This window comes from Anthonomus grandis, chromosome 9 (genome assembly GCF_022605725.1).
Source record: "Anthonomus grandis grandis chromosome 9, icAntGran1.3, whole genome shotgun sequence".
NCBI lineage: Eukaryota > Metazoa > Arthropoda > Insecta > Coleoptera > Curculionidae > Anthonomus > Anthonomus grandis.
The window spans coordinates 19318513-19342518 of NC_065554.1; the positions used below are offsets into that span (position 1 = coordinate 19318513).

Sequence of the window (24006 nt, forward strand, 5' to 3'; positions counted from 1 at the left end):
GCTAAGAGATTTAAAATGGCTTAATATCAGGATCATGTTGTTTTCGTTCTCCAAGATTAATAAATAAATATGATATTGGTCAGAGAATGTCTTTTTACTCCTTTAAAAAGAATTTAAAGAACATATTGCTTGAAAGCCAACAATAAATAGAACAGCACATGCAGTAGTTTTTTAGTGATTTTGTTTCATCTGGTATTTTATTATGATTTTTTAGATATTGCATTTTATTTTTCTTAGTGTAGGTATTTTAATAAACTGTAAAATCCGTATGTTTAGTAATTGAATGTTCTTATAATTACTTTTCCATATTTTAAAACGTTTGTAAATTTTATTAACCATTCTGTAGACGAGTTTTTGTACCCTTTCTTAACTTTTTTCTGTAAAAGATTTAATTAAGAAGTTATGGTAGTTCTTTCTACTCGATTAAGTTAACAGCATTGCTGCTGAGGATAAAATAAAGGTCTTTTTATTTATTTATTTATATTTGATGTATTATTCAATTGGTTTTTTTAAATCATGACTTCAAGTAAGACACAGAATGACAACGTTGAAACATAATACAAATAATTATTAATTTCTAATGATAGTATCATGTTGGTCGGGTTGACTGTAGTATGATTTAAAAATATTAACGATAAAATAGTCAGATTAGCAACACTGGCAACAACGAAACCCGAGAGCTACCGATGACCCTCGATTAAAACGCTTAGTTAGCTTGCAACCCTGGTAATAGCGTCAGAAACCGATAAAAGCCGATATAGCGCGAAGTCAAACGATCGGAAGGATTGCTGATTTGAAGATATATACACGCCTGACCAGTTAAGATCTTGCATGCGGAAATCCTTGTATCAACTTTAACAAATCCAAGTCATAAGTTAAAGAGAGAACGATAGCGTTGGTTCTACTGCCTCTCTATTAGCCTCATTAACTCTCTCTTCCACTTAAAGATTTGCCTATGATTTTTTGGTGCATGTTAATGCATGGATATATAAGCATTTAAAAAATAAATTCGTCAGTCGTGTATATCAAAACTTATTGGAATAAAAAACCTGTTTTTTTTTTCATTGCCTAATTTCAGTAGTTCGTTTCCAATGTTGCAAAATATGGCGATGTTGTTTTTGATTTTTTAACTCCAGAATATACTAACTTCTAATTTGTTGCTTGGTCTTCTCGGTTTTTCAAAATTCTAGACAAAATTAAGAGTTATTAATAGACATATTAATTTCATATAACATTTCTTATTATCCGTGAGTGACAATGTTATACGGTGTTATATTCTTAACGCTAAAACATGCAACGTTCGGACATTTTTAACTCTAGAACCAAACAACTAAATGAAAAGCAATTTGGCTAAAGAAACTAATAACTCATTTCTATATGCAAAATCCCATATTTTTTATGCCTTTTAACTCGTATTCAACCCACGACCGACTTTGCCATTTTGACCTTTGCATCGATATTCGTATATACGATACTGTACCGTTGTTGCAACAACTTTCTGACCCAATATTAAAATTTCGTAAGACCTTCATTACAGCTAATGGTTAATCTATGTTTCAGCCATTTAAACACAATTTTTCAGTTTCCTTTGAATAAATATTATATATTATTAATACTTTGCATTGTTAAAATACTTTCACTTCTTATGCAAATCGTGTGGACATCCATTTTATATATAAATATCAGTCTTCATGCCTGAAATAGAAACTATAGCAATTTCAATTTTAAATTATATATTATTTGTGTTTTGTATATAGTAAATCAGCTATATAAAAGAGAGTGAATCATCGAGAGCTCACATAAGAATAAGTAGGCTGGATGCTTAGATTCAATATGCGGAAGTCTTAAATGTAGCGTCTAAAATTAAAATAAGTAGAGTCATTGAACCAGGTTAGAACGAACGTGATTATCAAAATGTTTATTTGTTTAGGAATTAATAGTTATACAGGATATAAAACAGATAATTTTTAAAACAAATTTCCTGTAAACATTTGTACTATCGTCCTTCGACCCAAGCTGTTAAATTCGTTATGTACATATTTCAGTGAAGTACATTGTTTGAAAGACAACTCAGGAAAAGAGAATCGCAATACAGAAGCTCCAATGTGCAAAGTTAATGCAATTTTTTTATTTTTCCAGTAATTGAGAACAATATTATCCTCTTGATGATCTATTTTTCTTTAACTTCTTTTAACTGCCTTCAATATATAAGCCGAAATTTTCAACTGCCTGGAAGAAATAAATTGAAATTTGCTTGGAAGAAAGGCCAGGAAATGATAACTTTCAATACATCAGCAAGTACATAAACCCCAATATCCCAAGTTAAAGAAGTTTGCTATTTTTCCAGGCATTTGTGGCTATAAAGGCATTTCTTAAAGGCAATTGAAGTTGAATCCTTCTTGTATGCCTCTCATATAGTTTATTACCTTCAAACGTTTGGAAGTTGTAATTTTAAATGTTTATCAGGTGATCAAAGGCCATAAAATTATTTAAAAAATGTAATTATAAGCATTAATTTTTTTCGTTTTGTTTTTTTTTAATTGGAATTGTTCCTTGTCATAGGAATCTGTTTTCTATATTTTTATCCAAAATTCTACATTATTAATTTTAAAGTTTTAAAAGAAAATTATGTTGGGCACCAAAAAACATTATTTAAATAAAAGTTTTTAATGCCATTGAAAGCAAAAACTTAAATATTTTCGTAAACTTTACTAAAATCCGCTCGATTGGTTTTTCGAACTATAAAAATACATTTTTCATTCAATTTTAAAATTTCCATAAAAATTTTTTTCTTCTGTACTTGTTCGTCATCTCGCGTATATAAAGATATCACAATTTTCAACGATTTCCCTAAGTCTTAAAAAAAATTCTGTTGGGCGCCAAAAAATATAATTTAAATAATTTCAAAAATTAGTTCTTCTTTTAACTGCCTTCAATAAATAACACGAGGTTTTCAACTGCCTGGAAGAAATAATTTGTAACATGTTTGGAAGAAAATCTAGGAAACGGTAAATTCTAAGGACATAATCAGTAAGTACAACTTAAGTATAACCTCCAATATGCATAGTTAAAACAATTCTTCCAATTTATTCTTCCAGCCATTGATATAGTTTATTGCCTTTAATCGTAGCAAATTATTTATCAGATGATTGACCTCTTTTCCAGGCAGTTTTTGAAGATATAGACTACTTCTTTTAATTACCTTCAATATGTAAGCCAAAGCTTCCAAATGTCTGGAAGAAATAAATTATATTCTACTTGGAAGAAAACCCAGGGAATGACTGACCTCCAATATTCAATGTTAAAGCAATTTCTTATGCTTCGAGGAATTTGAAATTATGAAGGTATTTCAATGATCTTAGTTTTTTCAACTCCATTAGCGGTATAAATTGCTTTAATTAAAATGGCAGTAAAAATTGCCAGGATCAAGTTCAATATCAGTTCATCAGTCAGGAGATCTAAGGAGAACTGCTAAAAGGAAAGAACACATACCTCAACAAAAGGAAACTTATTGAATTCTATCAGTCTAAAGATATCGTGGTTACTTCGTATAGTCCCTTGGAATCCCCAGACAGGCTATAGGCCAAGCCCGACAACCCACAACTGCTGGAAGATCCCAAACTTCATGCAATCGGCAAGAAATATGGGAAAACTTCCGCTTAAGTTGTACGTTGATCTATTTTCCAGGCAGTTTTTGAAGACATATACTACTTCTTTTAACTATCTTCAATATATAAGCCAAAGCATCCAAATGCCTAGAAGAAATTAATAATAACCTACTTAGAAGAAATTCCAAGAAATGACTGGATACATACCCTTCAACATTCAAAGTCAAAGCATTTTCTTATTTTTTATTAGGCATAAATTCAGTTATAAATTACAAAAAAACTACGTTTTGTTTTTGTTTGGTCAGTCGTCAAGTCTTTAAAAAAAATGGGCGACTACTTTCCATTTCAGTTATAGGTGGCACATACGCGCATATTTCTTTCGGTGTTTAATGATTCTACGCATAACTCGATTAGCAATATAAAAAATGACAAGAAAAGTGCCCAAGATCAAGTTCACTAACGGCCAGGAGTTCCCCATTTCCAAATTGGACACCTGGAATTTCTAAACCGGTAAGGTGATCCAAGTAGTCAACGACGACATCGGTAATGGATACCGACACATCGACTGCGTTCAGATCTACGAAAACGAAATGGAAGTGGGAGAAACTGCTAAACAGATAGAACTGTTAAAAGAAAAGAACCGTACATCACTGGAAAACTGTAGATCACTATGCGCAGATCCGACTTAGTTGAGCCGGTCATCAGGACCAACATTAAAAATCTGGGTCTGGAATACGTGGACTTGAAGGAAAATAACCTGACTGATGGTGCTCAAAGAAAACAACGCTCTATTCTCCATTAACGCAGACTGGGAAGTACGTCGACACATGAAAAACCATGGAGGATCTGGTGAAGAAAGGACTCACCAGGTCCATCGGCGTTTTCAACTTTTACAAAAAATAGCTAGAAAAAATAGGAAAGGGTTTGGGTACGGTATCGAAAGAAAATCCAGAATCCAAGAGAACTTCGATATTTGGGGCTTTGAACTTCCCGACGACGATTTACTGATCAGTTGGACACCTCCGATTGTAAAAGAAGGATCTGTCCATATACTGATGTATACGAACATAAAGGCCATGTACACTTTTCAGCTATAATGAATGGTAAACACACCAAATAGCCGATGTAATTTGTTGTAATTTGGTGTGTTTTATCGCATACCTTCTTAAAAGCTTCAAACATTTAAAAAAAAACGTTTAGGAGTTGTAATTTTATTATTTTTTAGGTCGTTGATCTATTTTCCGTACAATCTTCTACTATTTTTTTAACTGCCTTTAATATATAAGCTAAAGCTTCAAACTGCCTGGAAGAAATAAACTATAATATGCATTGAAGAAAATCTAGGAATCGACAAATTTTGAGTAATTAACCAGCATATAACCTCCAACGATCAAAGTTAACGCAAATTTTTAATTTTTCCAGGCATTTGTGACTATAAGGCGTTTTTATGATTATCGCTTCCTTCAAGGCAGTTTGTTACATTCAAACGCTTGAATGTAACAAAGTTGTACTTTTCCATTGTTTATCATGCCATTAATTTATTTTCCAGATAGTTTTTGAAAAGTTCTATTACTTCTTTTAAGTGATTTCAATACATAAGCTGCGCTTTCAACTACCTGGAAAAGCTTAACTTTTTTTCAAGTGTGTATCAGATTATTCATCTATTTTTCAAGCAGTTTTTCTAAACTTCCACCAACTTCCAAGACTATGAAGGTATTTTTACGAACTTGGTTTATTACAAAATGTCTGAAATTTGGGAGTTCTGTTTTTTCATTCTTTATCTATAGTTGATCTATTTTTGAAGAAGACCAGTTCTTTTAACTGCCTTTCAGTTTGGTTCTATTCAATTTTATTTAGATGAAACATGATAATTTTGCCACAAAGTCCCATTGTCCAAGTATATTCTTAACCAAAAAGCTCTTTGTAAATCTGGAATTGGACTACCAATATCGAATCAAAATTTAATAATTTATTCAAACCATTTAATGAAATGGTTTTTTGCATTAAGTAATTAATGTTGATTTTTAAGAAAAATCAAGGCTCACGTTCAAGTTTTCAGGAAGAAATCTAAGGACGATATGGCATTAGCCCCCAACCATTTTTCCTCATGATAAAACCTACATTTTTATTAATTACCCATCTGTAAACAATAAAAAAATGATATTAATTAGATAAACCTATGATAAAATTATTAATATGCTGATTGCAAAGATTCATCAAGCAAGAATTAGCAAAAAGAATTTTTTATTATTAAGACTTTGATAATTATCTTGACTATTTTAAAGTATTAAGCAAAAATTAATAAAAAAAATGGTTATGATTAAAAAGCCTCTACAGATTGTGAATTTATAAGATATCCTGATTATACAGACAGAGATTTATGTAAAAATTATCACAATTTAGATCTTTGTAAAGGTTAATCGAGAAGGAATTGATAAAAAAAGATTTGCTATGATTAAGATAAGAAGACTCTTGCCAGGTGTGTAATATAAACACGACGAAATAAGAAGCTACCACTGAAAAGAGATAAACTGGAACAATTTTGAAGCATGATACATCCAACTGAATACAGAAACAGTATACTAAAAAGGTAAAATATAAGAAACAAGGCTTCAATCATATTCATCTACATCAAGGGCTTTAATGAGATCCAACTGGTAGACAGTACTTTGATGGAGTAGCATATAATTTCCATACATAAATAGAATAAAACGGTACTGAATAAAGTCTACAAACATCTTTCAGGTCTACCACCCTTTCAGACTTCAATCTATTGCAGCTCTAGTTCCCTTAAAGAAAGTGTAATTTGACCAACAGTGTCTTCGCGTAGACTTATAAATGACAAGTTCATCTTTAACTAGTACAGTTCCTCCAGTGTTAGACAATATGGTGCAAGTAATTTAGGATAAGACAATTAATTACTACGATTTAAAAAAATGTGCAGTTTTGTTTCTTGGCTGTTGCAGCAGTGAAACTGAATATTTAGAACTAATTCATCAAGCGATTTTTGCAAATGTCAAATGATATTCGATGAAATGGAAAGTTTGATACCTTTGACAATTGATTTGAAATCTATTGATGTTCTCAATAAAGACTGATGGATAATTAAAATTGATTAAGATTTTATGAAGATGAATCGATTAGTTTTGATAAATAAAATATTAATTTGGGCCTTAATGAAGGCCGACCGATAATTAAAATAAAAATTGATCAAGATTTTGATTGAATCAAAAACGATGATGAATCAATTTTGATAACCAAAATGGTAATTTGGTAATGGCTTCCATGTAGTTCATTCAATGAGTCTTAACAGTTAAGTGCTACTTATTTGAATTCCTCCTTTGACTTTGAAAAGATTTCTTCGCCCTAGGTATTTCCTATACAAACCATGAGAACCTCAATGGGAACCTTATAATTTACAAATTAATAAGATACGAGCTTCCTATTAAAAAATCATGCCGTCCTCGATACAAGTCGGAAATCGCTCATTAAATTACCATTTATTAAGACATCCACCGTAAATGGATTAGAAGTATTCAGCAATAATCCTGTCGTTAATTTGAAATTTATTAATCAGATAACACGGCGGAAAGGTAAGTCTTCACACTTAAAACGATTTTTTTGTTATTAACCTTTGGCTCATAAATCGCAGTTATATAATGTTCCTCTTTTACATAATTAATGGCTGGTTAAGTCACGAAAAGTGCAGTGAAAAATGGTCATTTGTCCGTAGATTCCCACGTACTCTAGCGGTATTTTAAGCTTTGTGGGTAATTTTTACTTTAAAAACTTTCTCGTGGACACTATCGATTAAATATAATAATAAAATAAAAATTAAAAATTTCTTAAACAAAAGTAGTGCATCCGTTCAAAACGCGACAGCTGCTGCTGGCGTTTCATTTCACTTTTACTACCGTCATACCATGAGATATTATCATATCTAATTATAGATGAAAATTTACATTTATTGTCATATTTAAATTTAAAATATGTTAATATTGCCAATTTTGAGGTACTTTTAAGTTAGTCATATATATAAAGTATAATTGTTCAAGTCTTTAAATAAGATTAAAGGTTTCTTTGGGGTGAGCAAAATTTCATTTGGATGCAATCCACTCAGTAGTGTAGAAATGCAGTCATCGGCATCATGAAAGAAATGTTAAAAAAAAAAAATTCACTGAAATTGGGCAAATTTGAGGCCATCACAATTTTTAGATGATCCAGATAGTAGTATAGAAATGAGACAATGATATGAAAAAAAAATACCCTAATCTCTTTTAATATTTTTACAGAAAACAAATTTTCTCGAAAACAGTGCGAAAATTCATTTATTATTTTTATATCGCCTTCTTAATGTGATTTATAGAGAATGGTAATGAAATAATGAGGTATAAGAAGAATTTTCAGAAGTTTTAAATAGAAGAATTTTTGGAATGGGCAAAATTTATCTCATTCTTGCATCCCTATTTCTCACTTATCATAAATAACAGTAATGAAAATGTACTTTCTTTGCAACTAGGCAAACTACCCTAGAAAAACACAATATTTAAAAGAAGGAGTAAGTAGCATAGGCGAAGATGTAGAAAAATATTAAAATGTTTTATTATCATTCATATATTGCCATCTCACAAAGATATTATAAAAAATGGTAATAAAATGATCTTTGTTCTTTGTAATTAAGCAAATTACGTAATCTACGCACCATCCACACAGTAGTGTAGAATATTTTGAGATTTAGAATATTTCGCCCTTTATCCGCATCTTAATCCAACTCACAATTATTCACTTCGCAACGCAGTGCCATGATCTTTATCTGCAAACCCCTCGGTCCGAGTTAGTAGAAAAAGTTAAAGTTTAAGTAGAAAGTCTAAAAAGCTCTATTCTATACAGAGCCAAAAAGATGCATAATCATTTGCCTTTGGAAATTAAATCAATTACTTCTTTTCCGCGATTTCATAATGCTTTAAAGGCGTACTTTCTGGAAAAAGCCTTGTACGCAGTGGAGAATTTTTTTCTCGGATAACTTTTTGGGTATCACACACACACTGGCTCTTTTTATATCTTAAAATAGAGAATATATTAGTTTTTTTTAGTAAATAAATTACACTTTCATTCTGTATTTAATTAATTTACTGTTATTGACTATTGTGTTTATTTTTATTGACATTTTATACATCATGATGTATATTGACCAGGTACATTGTTTTTGTACAGTTTTGCATGTATTTATTTTGTTTGTATATTTATTTTTAATTTTTTTATTTTGTGTGTTTTGTTTTGTTCTTATATGTTTTTTTATTAGCTTTGTCTACAAAATTTTGTAATTTTTTGACAATAAAGCATGTGATTGATTGATTGATTGACATATTATAAAGGATGTTAGTGAAATTATAATTTTCCAATGCCACTGAACAGGCTGTTCAAGAAACATATATGATGCAGGAAAAAAGGAAAAAAGTTCAATATCGGTATCTCAGTCCAAATAATTTTAAAGAAAAGAAATAAAATAATGTTTTTTTTGCTGTAATTAGGCAGATTATACAAGAAAAACACAATTTTCGGAAGATCCAGAAAGCAATATTGGAAGGAAACAATGATATAGAAAAAAAATATCACCATCTCAGTCAAAGGTATCATAAAGTATTATAATAAAATGATGTTTTTCTTTGATGTTTTGAAAACTAAACATTTCGAAAAAAAGAGCCAGGTAGTATCACATTAATGAAATAGTGATATAGAAAAAATATAGACAAGTTCATTTATCATTTTTATATCGCTATTTCAATGTGAGTCATCATACCTAGAGAATGATAATGAAAATTATGAGAAATAAGAAAAACACAATTTCAAGAAGACTCAGATAGTAGAATGGAACGGAAGAAAGAAATGTAAACAAGGCAAGAAATATGTAATCATCCAAGGCATATGTTGTATTAAAAAATTGTACTGGAATCAATCAGCTGCAGTTAGATTTGACAAGGAAGTTACAAAAGCAATAAAAATGTTTACAGGTGTAAGACAGACGTGCAACCTCTCCACTTCTGTTTAACATGTACTCTAAAAACATCTTCCAAAAAGCTCTCGGAAGACAACAATTAGGCATCAAAGTTAATGGCAAATTGATCAACAATATACGGTATGTAGATGACACGGCAGATAATATAAATGGCCTGGACGTATATGGAAATGAAAATTAAGAAAAAAAGATTCTTAGTTTAATCAACAGTTGAGTGCCAGAATACGAAACTCTTATACAGTAGTGAAAACATAGAAAGAGTAATAAAGAGAAACCTTCAAAGAATCTCTTGGTAAAATGCAAATATCTCTTCTTTTACCCCAAGAACCTCAATAAAGCCTTCGATCTCTATTGCCTGGAAGAAATGATAATGATTTTAAATGTCTAGCAAGACACCGATTCACCTTGACTCCCTAAACCAATACTAAACCATTTTAAAAACAGCAATTCACCTCAGCAAATTCCTGAATGAACCTATTCGTTTATAAGCCAACCCTTCTTATAAGAAACATCAGACGTAGAAAACAAATGTCGGATAGAAAAAGCGATAGAGAAGCTTATTCATGCAATTCAAACACGTCTTTATGAACTCTGACTTTGACTTTAATCTCAGAATAAGATTCAGAAAATAGTACGTTTGGTCCGTACTGTTGTATCATATGAGAGGCTGGACATTGAAGGTTAGCACAATAAATAGGCTGAAAGCATTAGAAATGTGGATCTATTAAAGAATGTTGAAAGTCCCATGGACAGCGTGAAAAACCAACGAGGAGATTTTGAAGAAGATGGGAAGAGAATGCGAATTGCTAGGCAGGCTAGAACGTAGGAAAACTGCGAATTTGGAACATGTGTTATGCAACGCAAAGTACTATTTGCCCCAACTATTAATATAATGAAAAATAGAGGGAAGCAGGTTTATGTTATGGGTCCAAGGATATATCAAACATTGGACAGGAATGGGAACCACAGGAAAAGTAATTCACACCACCAGGGAAAAATGGTCAGAAAAATCAATTAACAGATAGCAGTAGAAAAGGAAGACGAATCCTTCACTACCTCAGGCATTGAAGTCACCAGTGGCTAAAGAAAAAAGAAGAAAACGATACTTAACGGCAGTCCAGAGAACATTTAGATCAATAAATATGAGACTGAAACAGAAAATATTGTAAGAATCTTATCAATATTTGACAGTTTTACAAAAATCCAACGGTTATGGTAAGAAAATTTAAATAGGAAACCTAAAAACATCTGAATCTATAGAAAAAAAAAATTAAATTAAAAAGTAAAAATTTGAAGGACTAAATATATTTTTAACCATGAAAACATTAATCCATTTTTTGCTTCTTCTAAACTTTAACAGGTCTCATACAAATATACAGTGCTTTCATTTCAAAACGATCCACCCTTAATAACTTTCTTAAAAAAAAAAAAAAAAAAAAAACACGTCAAATTAGATATATAGGGGGACGTTTAATTATGCCTTTAATGAAGTTCTGTCAATCACCTCCTCACCTCCAGCTAACCTCACTTTAATATGTCAAATGGGAACTCCCATCGTGTGATACATCATAGTAAGGAGCGTAAAATTCTCTATTCAACGGTACCAAAAAAAATGAAATCGGTAAATGTGTAAGCAAATAGTTAGCGAAAATGTCTAGAAATAATGAATATTTTATTTACGCCAAACTTTGGTATTTTAAATGAATACTTTTAGTGTGGTACCTACATCATTTTAGAATTCTTACATTTTCTGTAATAGATCATCAAAAAAAAAAAAAATACAAGAAATTTAGAAGTTAAAATGTGTGGTAACAAACAGTATATTTAGTTCAAGCAAATTATTTATTTTTTTTAATTAAAGAATGTTTACCGTTATTTGCGAGAAAAAAGAGTGTATAAAAATAACAATAAAAAAAACGATTGACTGTTATACAATAACAGTCTTATGAAAATTTCCGAGAAAAGTGGATTGGCAGACGTGGTGCAATCGAATGGCCTGCGCGGTCTCCGGACCTAACCTCACTAGACTTTTTTCTTTGGGGCTACTTAAAAAGCAAAGTTTATAAAACCCCACCTGAGAGTATTGAGAATTAAATAAATAGAATATTTCAAGGATGCAGAGAAATTAGTGGGCAGACCGTTGTCAATGTTAAATAAATTTGTTAAACTAATTAAATTTGTTTTGGTACCGTTGAATAGAGAATTTTACGCTGCTTACTATGATGTATCACACGATGGGGGTTCCCATTTGATATATTAAAGTGAGGTTAGCTGGAGGTGACGAGGTGATTGACAGAACTTCAGTAAATGCATAATTAAACGTCCCCCTGTATATCTAATTTGACGTGTTTTTTTTTATGAAAGTTATTAAGGGTGGATCGTTTTGAAATAAAAGCACTATATATGACATGTCTTCATAATAACAGGTCTTCAGTGTATCGAAGAAGACTCCACTTGTAGAGAAAATTTAATACCAGAAAATTAAAGACCAGAACTGCAAAATTATAGATTTTCTCGAATACTCCAATATATGAGAAACAAATACCATACAATCGTTTATATTTTTTAAACAAATTTAATTAATCTTGGCTCATCGTGAGTTAACTTATTGTCAGATCAAGGTCTGTAGAACAATGCAAGGGAAATGGTGTTAAACTAAGCATATCTAAGAGAAATTAAAATAAAATGAAACACGAAGTCTTGGCCTCATGAAAAGTTATAATAAGCTAAATATTGTAAAAATTAAACAATTACCAGTCATGCTATATGATTCACTTTAAAAAGGTAAGAACGAAAAAAAGATATAATTTTAGTAGAAATGTCTTGTAAACACAGGTACTGCACACCACACTGATATTAAAAATCGCTTAACCATAATAATCTAACTTGACAAATGAGTATAATTTTTCATATTTTTTTTTTGTTAATTTTTATAGTTTATTAATTTGCGTCCAGTATTTATATATTTTGTATAACAATGTTATATTGTTATGGTTAAGCGATATTTCATATCAGTATGTATTTTTAAGGTACACTGTGGCCCAATTTGGTTGTAATTTCACGCGAACCTGTGCCGCTTTTTTATGAAAGTAATTAAGCTGCAAACTTGAGATACAGGGTAAAAACAAAAAATCTCATAGTTCGTACCAATATTTCTGCGTAGAATGAGATTAAGAGGTATTGTTTAAAAGTCATGACTTTAACTTAGTCTTTTTTAAATGAAACACCTTGTATTTTCTGCGTCGAATTAGTAGCTTAACTTGTGGTTTTCTCAGAAACTAATGTATGTGTGGATATTGACATGTGTGAGTTACAAATGGAAGGCTACAACATAGAACCTCTCACTAATAATATAACTTTAAATGTAATAGCTTCAATAAGAAGTGATATCAAGTATAGGTTTAAAAGATATATTGTGTACATAATTAAGTATGATTTTTTCCATTTTTTTGTGTAGAATAATGTATTTTTTATGTGTGTAGTTCTATATCATCCGCCTCAAAAATGGAATGCAAGATTTGTAAATGATTTTATAAATGATTATCTTGATCTGGTGTGAGTGTTAATGTAATCCTATGAGACTTTATAATTTATCAAAAGTTTTATTTTACGGTAATAAAATTCTTTTCTATATTTACTGTATTTACTATATTTACTTAAATGGAATTATCCAAAGTGTAGACACTCCGACGCGGATTTTTAGATAAGAGCAGTACTTTAATTGATTACCTCATAACTAATGATAAGAGTCTACCATTTAAAGTGCATTTGTTACCCAAAATAAGCGACCACAATATACCCACATTATATTTGAAAGAAATATGAAGGATTATAATACGGATCATTTCCCAAACTACCTCTTTAATAAAGAATATAACAATAACAGTGGGAATGCTAATGCCCTAGGCCACGAATTGTACTTAAACAAAAATATTTATACAAGGATTGGATATGATACATAGGATTGGATAAGACAAAACATGAATGTCAGGGATAGGTTGTATGTGAATGCTATAGAAGTTTTGCTTCTTAAATATAATGGATTTTTTTATAAACCCAGGAGCTAACGTTTTATCTATCGACCTCTAAGCTCGTTTCTTCTTTTATAACCTACTAATAACCTATCTAACTTTATTTCTTATTGAAATGGAAATGAACGAAAGACCTATTTATTGAATAAGAAAACCTAATTTGAACCAAGGCTTCGGTAATTAAATCTAATACCGTTATCAAGCTAAATAAAATAAAATAAGTCATTTTGGTATCTCTTTGATTCTTCCGAAAACAATCAATCAGATAATTTTTCTTTAATTGACACTTTATGAACTAAAAAAGTTTATAAAAGTCAAACAAGGGTTAATTAAAAACTAGTCTGTGATTAAGTGTTTTTGGAGCAATCAAAGAGATACATAAAAGATAAGTAATTTTGTATATTTATTTTATTTAATTTTATAATTGCAATATTGCAACAGACCATAAAAAACAAAAACCCTAATTTCAATGTTCACGTAAATGCCTGTAACACGACAGTACTCTAAAAAACTAAGGTTTATTTCATCGATAGTGTAACATTTGTCACTGAGTACTAGATTATTATTATATAACACCTTCAGTTTTGCTCTTTACTTCTTTATTATTTATTTAACATTAATTTTGACCAATTACAAATGCAACAGATTTACACCAGAGTCGTCAATGCTTAATGTATCAACAAACATATTGTCAATAAAAACAAAAAATCGCTTAGTATATGTCTTATAGTTAAAAGCAAAAAATAAAATGCTACAACCCTATATTTCCGATAAAGTCCAATTTTTTAGCTAATTTTATAATATTTTATTTTTAAAGAGTGTTATAATTCTAGTCAAATGCTCAATTCTGTACTTTATAAAGGTTTATTTGATTTTAATATCTTACTAGATTTTATTAGGGAATGTACTACTCTGGATGTTTTTAAAATGTTAATTTGAGCTCACTTGTTCCAGTGTCATTTCGTGTCTTTATTATTGTATGTTAAGTGTTTCTATATTTTATTTTTTTATTATTATTTTAAAGCAAAATGTTTTTAATACTTAACTTAATATTTAAGGCAAATGTATTTAATCTGTGTACTGGTATAATAATGTGTATTGTCTTTCTTCTGATTTTATCTTAGTTTAGCTTTTATATTTATCTAATATTTTGTCTATTCATACCTATTGATTAAAAAAATTGTCGCTTTAGAATCATATATAACACTAAACACTTATAATTACATATAATTACACTAGCATTAGTATTTACCTCAACAATTTTTTTTTTTAAGTCTGATGATGCTTTTTTTGAGCGAAACGTTTAACTTGACTGTATAATAATTAAAATATTCAACTTTTCTTTAGGTTGAAACTTTCTGTATCATTTTATTTCAAATATAATAAAGGAACTCGAAGAGACATGTACATACGGATTCAATCAACATAATATCTAAGGTTAATCCCAAGATAAATTTGTTTTTAAAAACTGATTATTTTCTCATCAATAGTTGCATCAGATTCTTCACAATATTTTTAAAATCCACAGATAGACAAAGGTCGCATAGTGAAACGAAAATAAAATTAAAACCCAATGCTACTGCCGAAGCAAGATATCGGTTGCACAATGAACTTTTACACGCTCTACTTACGAGTTTATTATTATTTGAGGCAATATTGAAATCGATGCTAAAAGAGGCTTAAATAGTAATAAATTACGCGCGAGCGTTAACTAATACATATCAATTATGTATTTAATGTTTGTTCATTACGTTACATAATGTTTAATTCTGCTTAGTAGCAAGGGTGTAATTTAAATTTACAAAAAAAAATGACAAATTTATTACTTTCTTCACGATGTTTTGCTAATAAAAATTCTAGTACAATGAGCATTGGAAAGTAATGATCATCATCAACAGTAGCGTTTTCTTTTATTCGCCATGAATGCGGAATGGTGTTGTTTCTTTTAATTAAAAAAAGTCGTTTCTTCTATTTTTATAGATCCACTAAAATAATCGCCAATCGGTGGTCTTATTGGAAAACTTTATGCATAACTTTCCATTTTTTTTATTATTAAGAAAATTACTCATTTGTATTTATTTATGAGTTATTGTTCTGATTTCTCCATTAATTCGTGAACTATGAAAACTTTCAATGCATATTTAATATTAATTGCTTGCTAATACATTTCAAACATGCGCAGAAGGTTATATTATTACCACTTATATATCTTTTAAATTTAAAAACTTCCATTATATAACTCAATCCCCTATAGATACAATATAAAATTAACCTTTAGCAAAAGGCGTGGAGCCACTATTAACATTTTAATATATGCATTTGGTTTTGTAACTAAAAGTAAATGCAATGACTTTGGTTGCATACACAATGAACTGAGAAGTGTAGAAAATATTAATTAATTTAGAAACAGAATGTTTACTTAATGTTAATTTTAATGTGTAATAAAGAATTAGTTTTATCGACAAATTATTTAGAATTTATGTTAAATGCGGATTGAGAACAAAGAGGGTTAGATAATAAATTTACAAATGGTACTGTAATAATTTTTTTGTATTTTTAAAATATACAAAAACATTGTGTAAAACAGACTTATTTTTGGTTTTATTTTTAGTTGAAAGTATTATAAACCCTGGCTTTGAATGGTTTTTTAAATCAGCAAATTATTATTTTTGGAACAGACACTTTTAAATTTAGACAAATTTTTTTAACATATAACACGAACTTAGTTATTTTAGTTTATTGACTTCTTATAGGACTGAGTGTTGAAAAAAAGACAGTCTTATGTCAATAACAATGTACAAGGTAAAGAAGGATATAGAATTTTAAATAAATTATTTAAAACCTGACTTAAATAAAGGTTATATGTAATATATAACCTTTATCTAATCTATAAGTCTAATCTATATCTATAAGTTAAATTAATTTCATCAATTCTATTAGGCAAATTACATTACTTTATTTCTACCAGGTATGTACATATTAAACAGGAAAGTTAGTAAATGAGTAGTAGTAAGTGAGGGTAAGTACTTCTTTTAGACCTTTAAAATAGTTTTCATGTCGTTATCTATTTTATTCAAATAAATACAGAATTAAAAAAAATCCAAGCAGGTATAATTGTTTTTCTCGTATTTGTTAGAACTATAAATGCCATGGATGTTATGAGACTTTCATGTTCACAGGTAAAAACCTAACTAAAATATTAAGAAGTTTTTGTATTACGATTAAAATAAACAACTTTAGATGAAATATCTAAAGTATTAATTAATTTCAACATCACCTTCATATTATAATTAAAATATGTTTTTAATTATCTTAAGATAAGTTATTAAAAATACGTAGCAATTATTTTAATTAAAATCAATTTCTATCAAGTCCTTGCTTTGTTTTAAAATGTTATATAGTAATTATTATTTTTTGGGTGAATTAATTTTGGAAAAAAATATAGTAATTTTAGATCATAATTTTCTTCTCAATAATTAAGCGTATAACATAGTATTTTCTAAATTGAATTTCCTATAACAGTGACGTAATATTCAACAAAATAAGTAACTCGTCATATTGATCCGATTGACCGATTGACCGATTTTTAAGTCATTTTCTGATATAAATTTAAAAAAAAATTCTAAAATTGTTTCCACGTAGAAATAATGTTTTTTTTTTAATAAACTGAAAATCGTAGTCTATGTTTTCCAGGCAGTATAGCTAATAATTTTACAAAATTCTATTAGACAGTTGAATCATTTTTTTTCAAATAGACTCTAGATTAGATAAAAAAGGCAAACATTTTTCATTTTAGATTGTGTGAAACAAGATGTTTGAATTCATAAGACGCATGTATTGGAAGATTAAACGTGAATGATGATGATTTAGAGAATCGTGTGCTTCAGTGTGTTAAAGAAGAACCTGGTATTAGTTCTAAACAAAATTCGAAAAAATTACGAAAAAATCACATAAAAATCTGGTGAATTTTAAAGGTATATACGTTTTTATCCCTATCATTACCAAAGAGTATAAGGCTTGCTTCCTGTGGATAGAAAATCAAAACTCCATCAATTATACGATTCATCAACTCAATTTCTCTTAACGTTTCGGAAGGATTATGATTGATGCATTTTTGTTTACCTCAGAGTTTGACAGGAGAAGCGTAGAGACATTAAAAAAAAAAAAACAACGCATATGACTAAATATTCAACCCATATTATCATATACTAAAGACAAGGCAGCTAATCTGGATAATGCACGATGGCATACATGCACCGGCAATGAATAGGTGGAGCAGGTCTGGTATCCTGGCCAGCTAGATATCCCGACCTGAATCCGCTGGACTTTTATTTGTGTGGATTTGTGGGTCATTTAAAACAACTCGTTTACTCCACACCCGTTGATGATATGAATGATCTTTATGGGCAAACTAAAAATGGATTTAGTCAGATAGGCAACAGACCAGGTATTTATGAAAATGTAAGGAGGTTCCTTAAAAAAAGTGCGGATAAGTGTATTGACGCAGGTTGCAGTTGCTTTGATGTACGCGCTCAAGCCGCTGTTGCCAACGAAATAGAGTACTTACCAGTCATGTTATTAAACTTTTAGGATAGGGACAAATTAGTTTTTCTGGTCAAATGTACAGAGATAAAATCCAAGAGGAAACTTAAAAAACCACTGTCTCGAAATTATAAAAATCTACTCACTAAGCTTGCAAAAAACAACTGCTGAGGAAGTCCATGTATAATTCTTAATTCCAAAAAAAAACTCAAAAAAGGTTTTTTTTTGTGCTTGGGATAAAACCGGAACTATTTCATATTTTCCATGTACGCACATTTTGGCTCAAGGGTGTTGTATATTCTAAATCTAATTTTTCCATGGAAAGAAATTTTTTAGACAAGTGAAATCAGAAGTTAACGCTAACCACTTAGTTGCTACACTAAGCCAACTAACTGCTCAGTATAAACTTAATAAAGTTTCTCTGAAAAATGCAAGCTCTACAAATAAATTAACACTTCTGCACATAAATATACAAAGTCTCAAGACAAACAAGAACAGCTCCATGTGTTCTGTATGTCAGAATCATGGATGACTGACTGATGATTCCATTAACACTTTTTATCTAGATAACTATGTACTTTTACCATATTTTTGTAGAAGTAACTTTAGAAACGGAGGCACAGCTATTTTTGCCAGAAAGAGTCTTATTTTCACAAATCTCAATAACTCTACTGTAACTTAAACTGGATGTGTTGAAAAAATTTGTGAATTGCCGAACTTGAAATAAATAAACCTAGATCTGGTAACCTAGATCAGTTTTTAAATATTTTGAATACAGTATTCACACCTCAAAATTTTTGTATCATTTGTAGTGACTTCAGTTGTGATTTCCCAACAAATATTGATACCAAATATCTTTTCTCGTATTGCAGGTTTTCTCTAGCTATGGTTTGAAGCCACTTATTACTGGAATTACTCAATTTACCAAACAACTCAATAACATTTTCAGTATATCATCTCAGGGTCACTTGAGGGGCAAGTGCTTTTTACTGATATCTCAGATCATTTGGGTATTTTTCTAGAGTTTGATCACAAATCCATTAGTAAAGGGTCACTTACAAAAAGGACATTCTTTACTGACAAAAATATCTGAGATCTAAAGAATTATCTACCGGGGGAAAACATGGTATGAATCAAATAAGAGATGTACCACACATTGGTTATTATTTTTTTGATATTATTTTCTGTCTGTATCACTAAAATTAGAAATAATCCTATAAAGTGGATTGACACTAGATATGTAAAAGATCAATGACATGAGACAATATGTGAAAGATCTTTATGTCTAATACATACAGACCCATATAAATCAAAGAAAGATCTATCGTAGATATCTTGCCATTTATCGTACTTTTTTAAATAAAAATAAAATACCAAATTCTAAAAATAAACTTAAACCTGCCTGGAGCATTTTAAATACGGAAACAACTAAAATCAATGAGTGCCAATTTCAACTTAAACGGTTCAGATTCATAGGCCATCCCCGAAATCTTTACCTATCAGTTTCATATTTCTAAACTATCGTCTGACTCCCAGCTGCAATGTTAATTTTTTAATTGACCCTACAGAGATATATAGAATTCTTATGAACCCACCAAGGAGAGGAATGGATGAAATTCCTGATAATGGATATTTTAAAACCTACAGTAAAAATTTTAAAACGTATAGCTTGTTTTATTTGTAAACCTTTACATTACCTTTCATTATTAATGCATGCTACAGTTTAGGTACATTGCCAACTCGACTTAAAACTGCCTAATTAACTCCGGTTTATAAAAAAGCTGCCACTAATCTAACAATTTATCGAGCAATCTCTCTACTGTCTTTAGTTTTCGAAGGTCTTTAAGAGATCTATATACCATCGTATTTTACACTTCTTAATCATTATACCAGACTAGGTGGTGAACAATTTTACTTTAGACCAAATTTGTTTACTGAACCTGCAATGATTACAACACCTTCTTATATAATAGACAATAATGTAGTTGCAGGCATTATCTATGATTTGTCCAAGGCTTTTGATACTATCGACCACAGCATTTTATATAGAAAACTGGAGGAGTATGGCCTGTAGCGTAATTGTTTTTTTGCTATAGAGTCCTACTTAGAAGATAGATTTCAAACAGTGAGAATACATAGGAATGGTGTTGAACATTTTTCTGGTATAGTGTAGTTGGAGCAGGGTCTACAATACCTCAGGACTCCCTACTTAGGCCGATTCTGTTTCTGCTGTATGTGAATGACTGCAGTTGGACTCTTTGTTAACTTGAAAATACATTCATATCTTTACATAAAAAATGTATTAGCTCTTGTGTATTAAAACGTAGATTAAGACACGTATTAACACTGAATCAGATGTTCTACTTTGCCCACATTCAATTAATTATCAACTAAGGTATAATTTTCTGATGCTCATCTGGGAAAGTCGTTAATATTTTTGAATGTCAAAACAGAATCATTAGATGTATGTTGCGTTTGGGACCAAGGGACTCTTGTAGAAATCCTTTCTGGTTACTTAGATTTCTGACAGCTACTTCATTTTACTATGCTTTGCAAAAAAGCACAGTAACTTATTCTAAGCAAATTCTAACCATTATCTTATTAGCCTATCTAATGCTGCCATAAAATATACAATGTATTAAACCTTTCAATATTTTTAAGAGAGCAGTGATTGATCTGTTACTAGACAGGCATTACTACTCCTTAACTTTTACTTAATTATCACAGTGTGTCCTTTTTTTTTTAATTGTTTATTCTTCTTAAGTTTTTTTTTAAATTGGTATTTTCTAATTCAAATGTTCACATGTTTTATTTAAGAATACTTGTTACTATACCAATTAAAATGTCTTAGAGTGCACATCTATTTTTTTCTTTTCTCTTTGTCATTGTTTTAATATGATCATTTTCTTTTCCATTTTATATGATTTGGTTGGCAATAAAAGGAAATTATTATTATACTATTAGAATTTCAAACGCACAACAGATTTTCTTTTAACGCTCTTTTTTCGAAAAAGTAAGTTTAAGCGATTTTTTGAGAGAATACCTTTTTTAGGAAAAATTGTTGCTTTCTCCGAATTAGGTCTTACCGTGTTAGATTTTTAAGCAACCACTAAGTTGTATCAACAAATAGGCAAATGTGCTTTTCTAGATTCTAGCCATTGATAATTTTAAAATTTCTGTTTTTGAGGATTATGTCTAATGCAACTTTTTTGCCGTTTGCCGAATTTCATATCTGTGACAATTAGTTCAAGAATTATGATCAAAAAATCACTTTACTAGCGCCATCTTCAAACGAAATGATCGTCTTTTCCTCAGGAGGCGATTTAGCAAAACAAATATACTTAAATTTTTGTCTTAAAAAAAACATGTATGTTACGCCCCTGAAATAGCGAGCCGGACTTTTGTAACATCTCGTGGATGACATATTATGCAGTTTTTCAATTTAAATATTAATGTTTTAATTATAGTATCCTGAATTAAGTTGTTCCAGACATGCAAAAAAAATCTAATAAATCCCAAAAGATAGAAATACCTAGAATTTCTAAAATATTTGCATTTTGTTTCCAGGTATCAATATTTCTCTTTACGATTAATGCCCTTTAGATTTTATGCTATATTTTCGTGTTAATCTGGTTCTTGGACTTTTCTCACATATAATTTTAAAAAACTTTATTTTTGTCTTGGTATATTATTGTCCAAATTGATACAAGAAATGTTTGTTTTATTTTACTACGTTTCGGTGATTAATAAAATGAAATATTTTTAATATAAAATAAAAATAATTTAAATAAAGTTTCTTTTTCTCTATTTACATCAGATCTCTAAGGATGTAATAAGTATGAAAAAAAATACCATAATCCTCCAATATAATAAGAACCCTTTATAAATTTTAGGTTTTTTTTTTCAAATTTTTAGTTAAAAAAATCCCTAAGGGATTATTTTATTTTTCAGGGTTAAACTCAATTAAAAAAAATGCATTCAAGCCTCACTCTCATTGATCCCCACTAGTCACTCTAAGTAAAAGTGACTAATTTTTTTTTCCAAAAATATTTTAAGGCCAAATTACAAACTTGAACAGGATCCGCACCAACAAAGGCGACCACTTCACCCGTACAATAACTTTTTACCTTGAAACAAAAAGGAAAGTACTTGTGGTAGATTCGGATTTGCAATGTCTCCACCAAACTAATATGGGTAAAATTTTATTTAAAAAAAATTAAAATTTACCTTTTTTTTAGATAGAAATTAAATGCTCATTTACTAATCCTGATGCCTCTATTAAGCCAAAGACACACAATAAAAACAAACAAATCGCACGTAACCACGAGGTTTCCCGATCGTAAATCGGATCGACGCGATCACGATCGCAGTTAAGCGGCGACTAAACTGACTTTGGTTGAGTAATATACAAATCCTGCAGTATTACAGTCGTTTATGGCAGGGATAAGACAAGAAAAGTAGCAGGAAAGGCTATTAGGTACAAGGAATTAAGTTATTTCTATTTTTTCTGTAGAAAAGATCTTACAATTGCAGTTTATAGGAATCATGGTTTTAAGAAATGAAAAATGTTCAAAGCATTCCACTACTTTTTCCTCAAAATTGTGGTCGAAACTTTATTACTTCAAAAGTGCGAAAAATATAAAAAAATATATCAAATGCCTGAAACACATACAAAGTGACGTCAAATGCCCGTGAGAAATAAAAAATTAAGAGAAGAGATAAATAAAGAACAGATGAATATTATCTCATATTCCCGGAATATATACAAAATGACGTCAAAAAACACCGGAAAGAAATATGGAAGAAATAACAAATTGTTCCAGATGCCATATCTTTCCAAAAAGTAATTTTTGAGTAACTTTGAACATATTCTGTATAGGAATTTAAAAAATTGTAGATACAAACACACATTATTGGTACGAAGAATAAACGTGGAAAAGTGTTCATTTTTGTTAGGGTGTTACAGTAATTTTTAATTTTTTTTAACCTCTTTAGTTAATTTTCTTTAGGCTTGTAAAGTGAAAAATTAGTTTTTTAGGGTGATGCTCTTATTTCTAATTTTTTTTTTCTGGCCCTCAATGGATTAATAATGTTTGTTAATAAAGTAATTTAAATTTAAATTTTGGCGATTGACGAAATTTGTAATTTTTTATACACACATTCCTGATACTATTTAGTTTCCCTTTAATTACACTAGAATCCTTCGAAAATCATTTCCTAAATGTCAATAAAAAGTCCAAATTCAAAGTTCAGAAGTTACAGTAAATTTTTTTTCTAATTGTTAGTAACATATATCCTAGTAAAAGATAAAATAATAACAATGAAAATATTATCTTAAAAAGAAGAATTAATTAAAAGTACAAATTATGTCAGTAATTTAATTCTATTTCTTTTGGGGCTTAAAGGATTTTTTTCTTTTTTTTAACGTAGTTAATAGTATAAATTGAAAATTTCTGACACCATTAAGTTTATCTTTAATTTATACTAAAATACCTGGAATAATTTAATTTTTTTTTTAATTCAAGAAAGATTCGAAGAGTAAAACATAAAATATTAACACAAAAAAATCACTTTATTATCTAAATAATTTTATTAAGTATGTGTACAAAATTTAGAATTTTCTCTCTTTTGTTGATGAATTATGATGATTATTTTATAAATTTCAGACCGAAGTATTAAATCTTCATATTCTTTGTTATTGTGCATCTCAGTCGCAACAACTGTAAATAATCATAAAAAAAATATGCTTGCCTATAGTAATTAAAACTCTTTAAAAAATAACATTTTACCATAATTCAGGCATCAATGA

The 24006-nt window shown here is 29.6% G+C and overlaps 1 protein-coding gene across 7 annotated transcripts in view; it reads right to left on the reverse strand.

Moving 5' to 3' along the window:
- Window positions 1–24006, reverse strand: part of LOC126740790 (cGMP-dependent protein kinase, isozyme 2 forms cD4/T1/T3A/T3B) — a 189101-nt gene that overhangs the window by 44419 nt on the left and 120676 nt on the right. Inside the window, exon 1 of one of the 7 annotated variants that reach the window (XM_050446958.1) lies at window positions 22425–22588. The exons of the other annotated variants lie outside the window; for them this stretch is intronic. The gene's annotated coding sequence lies outside the window, so the exon portion shown is untranslated. Of the gene's footprint in view, window positions 1–22424; window positions 22589–24006 lie in introns of those variants that run through there. 7 annotated transcript variants of the gene reach the window in all.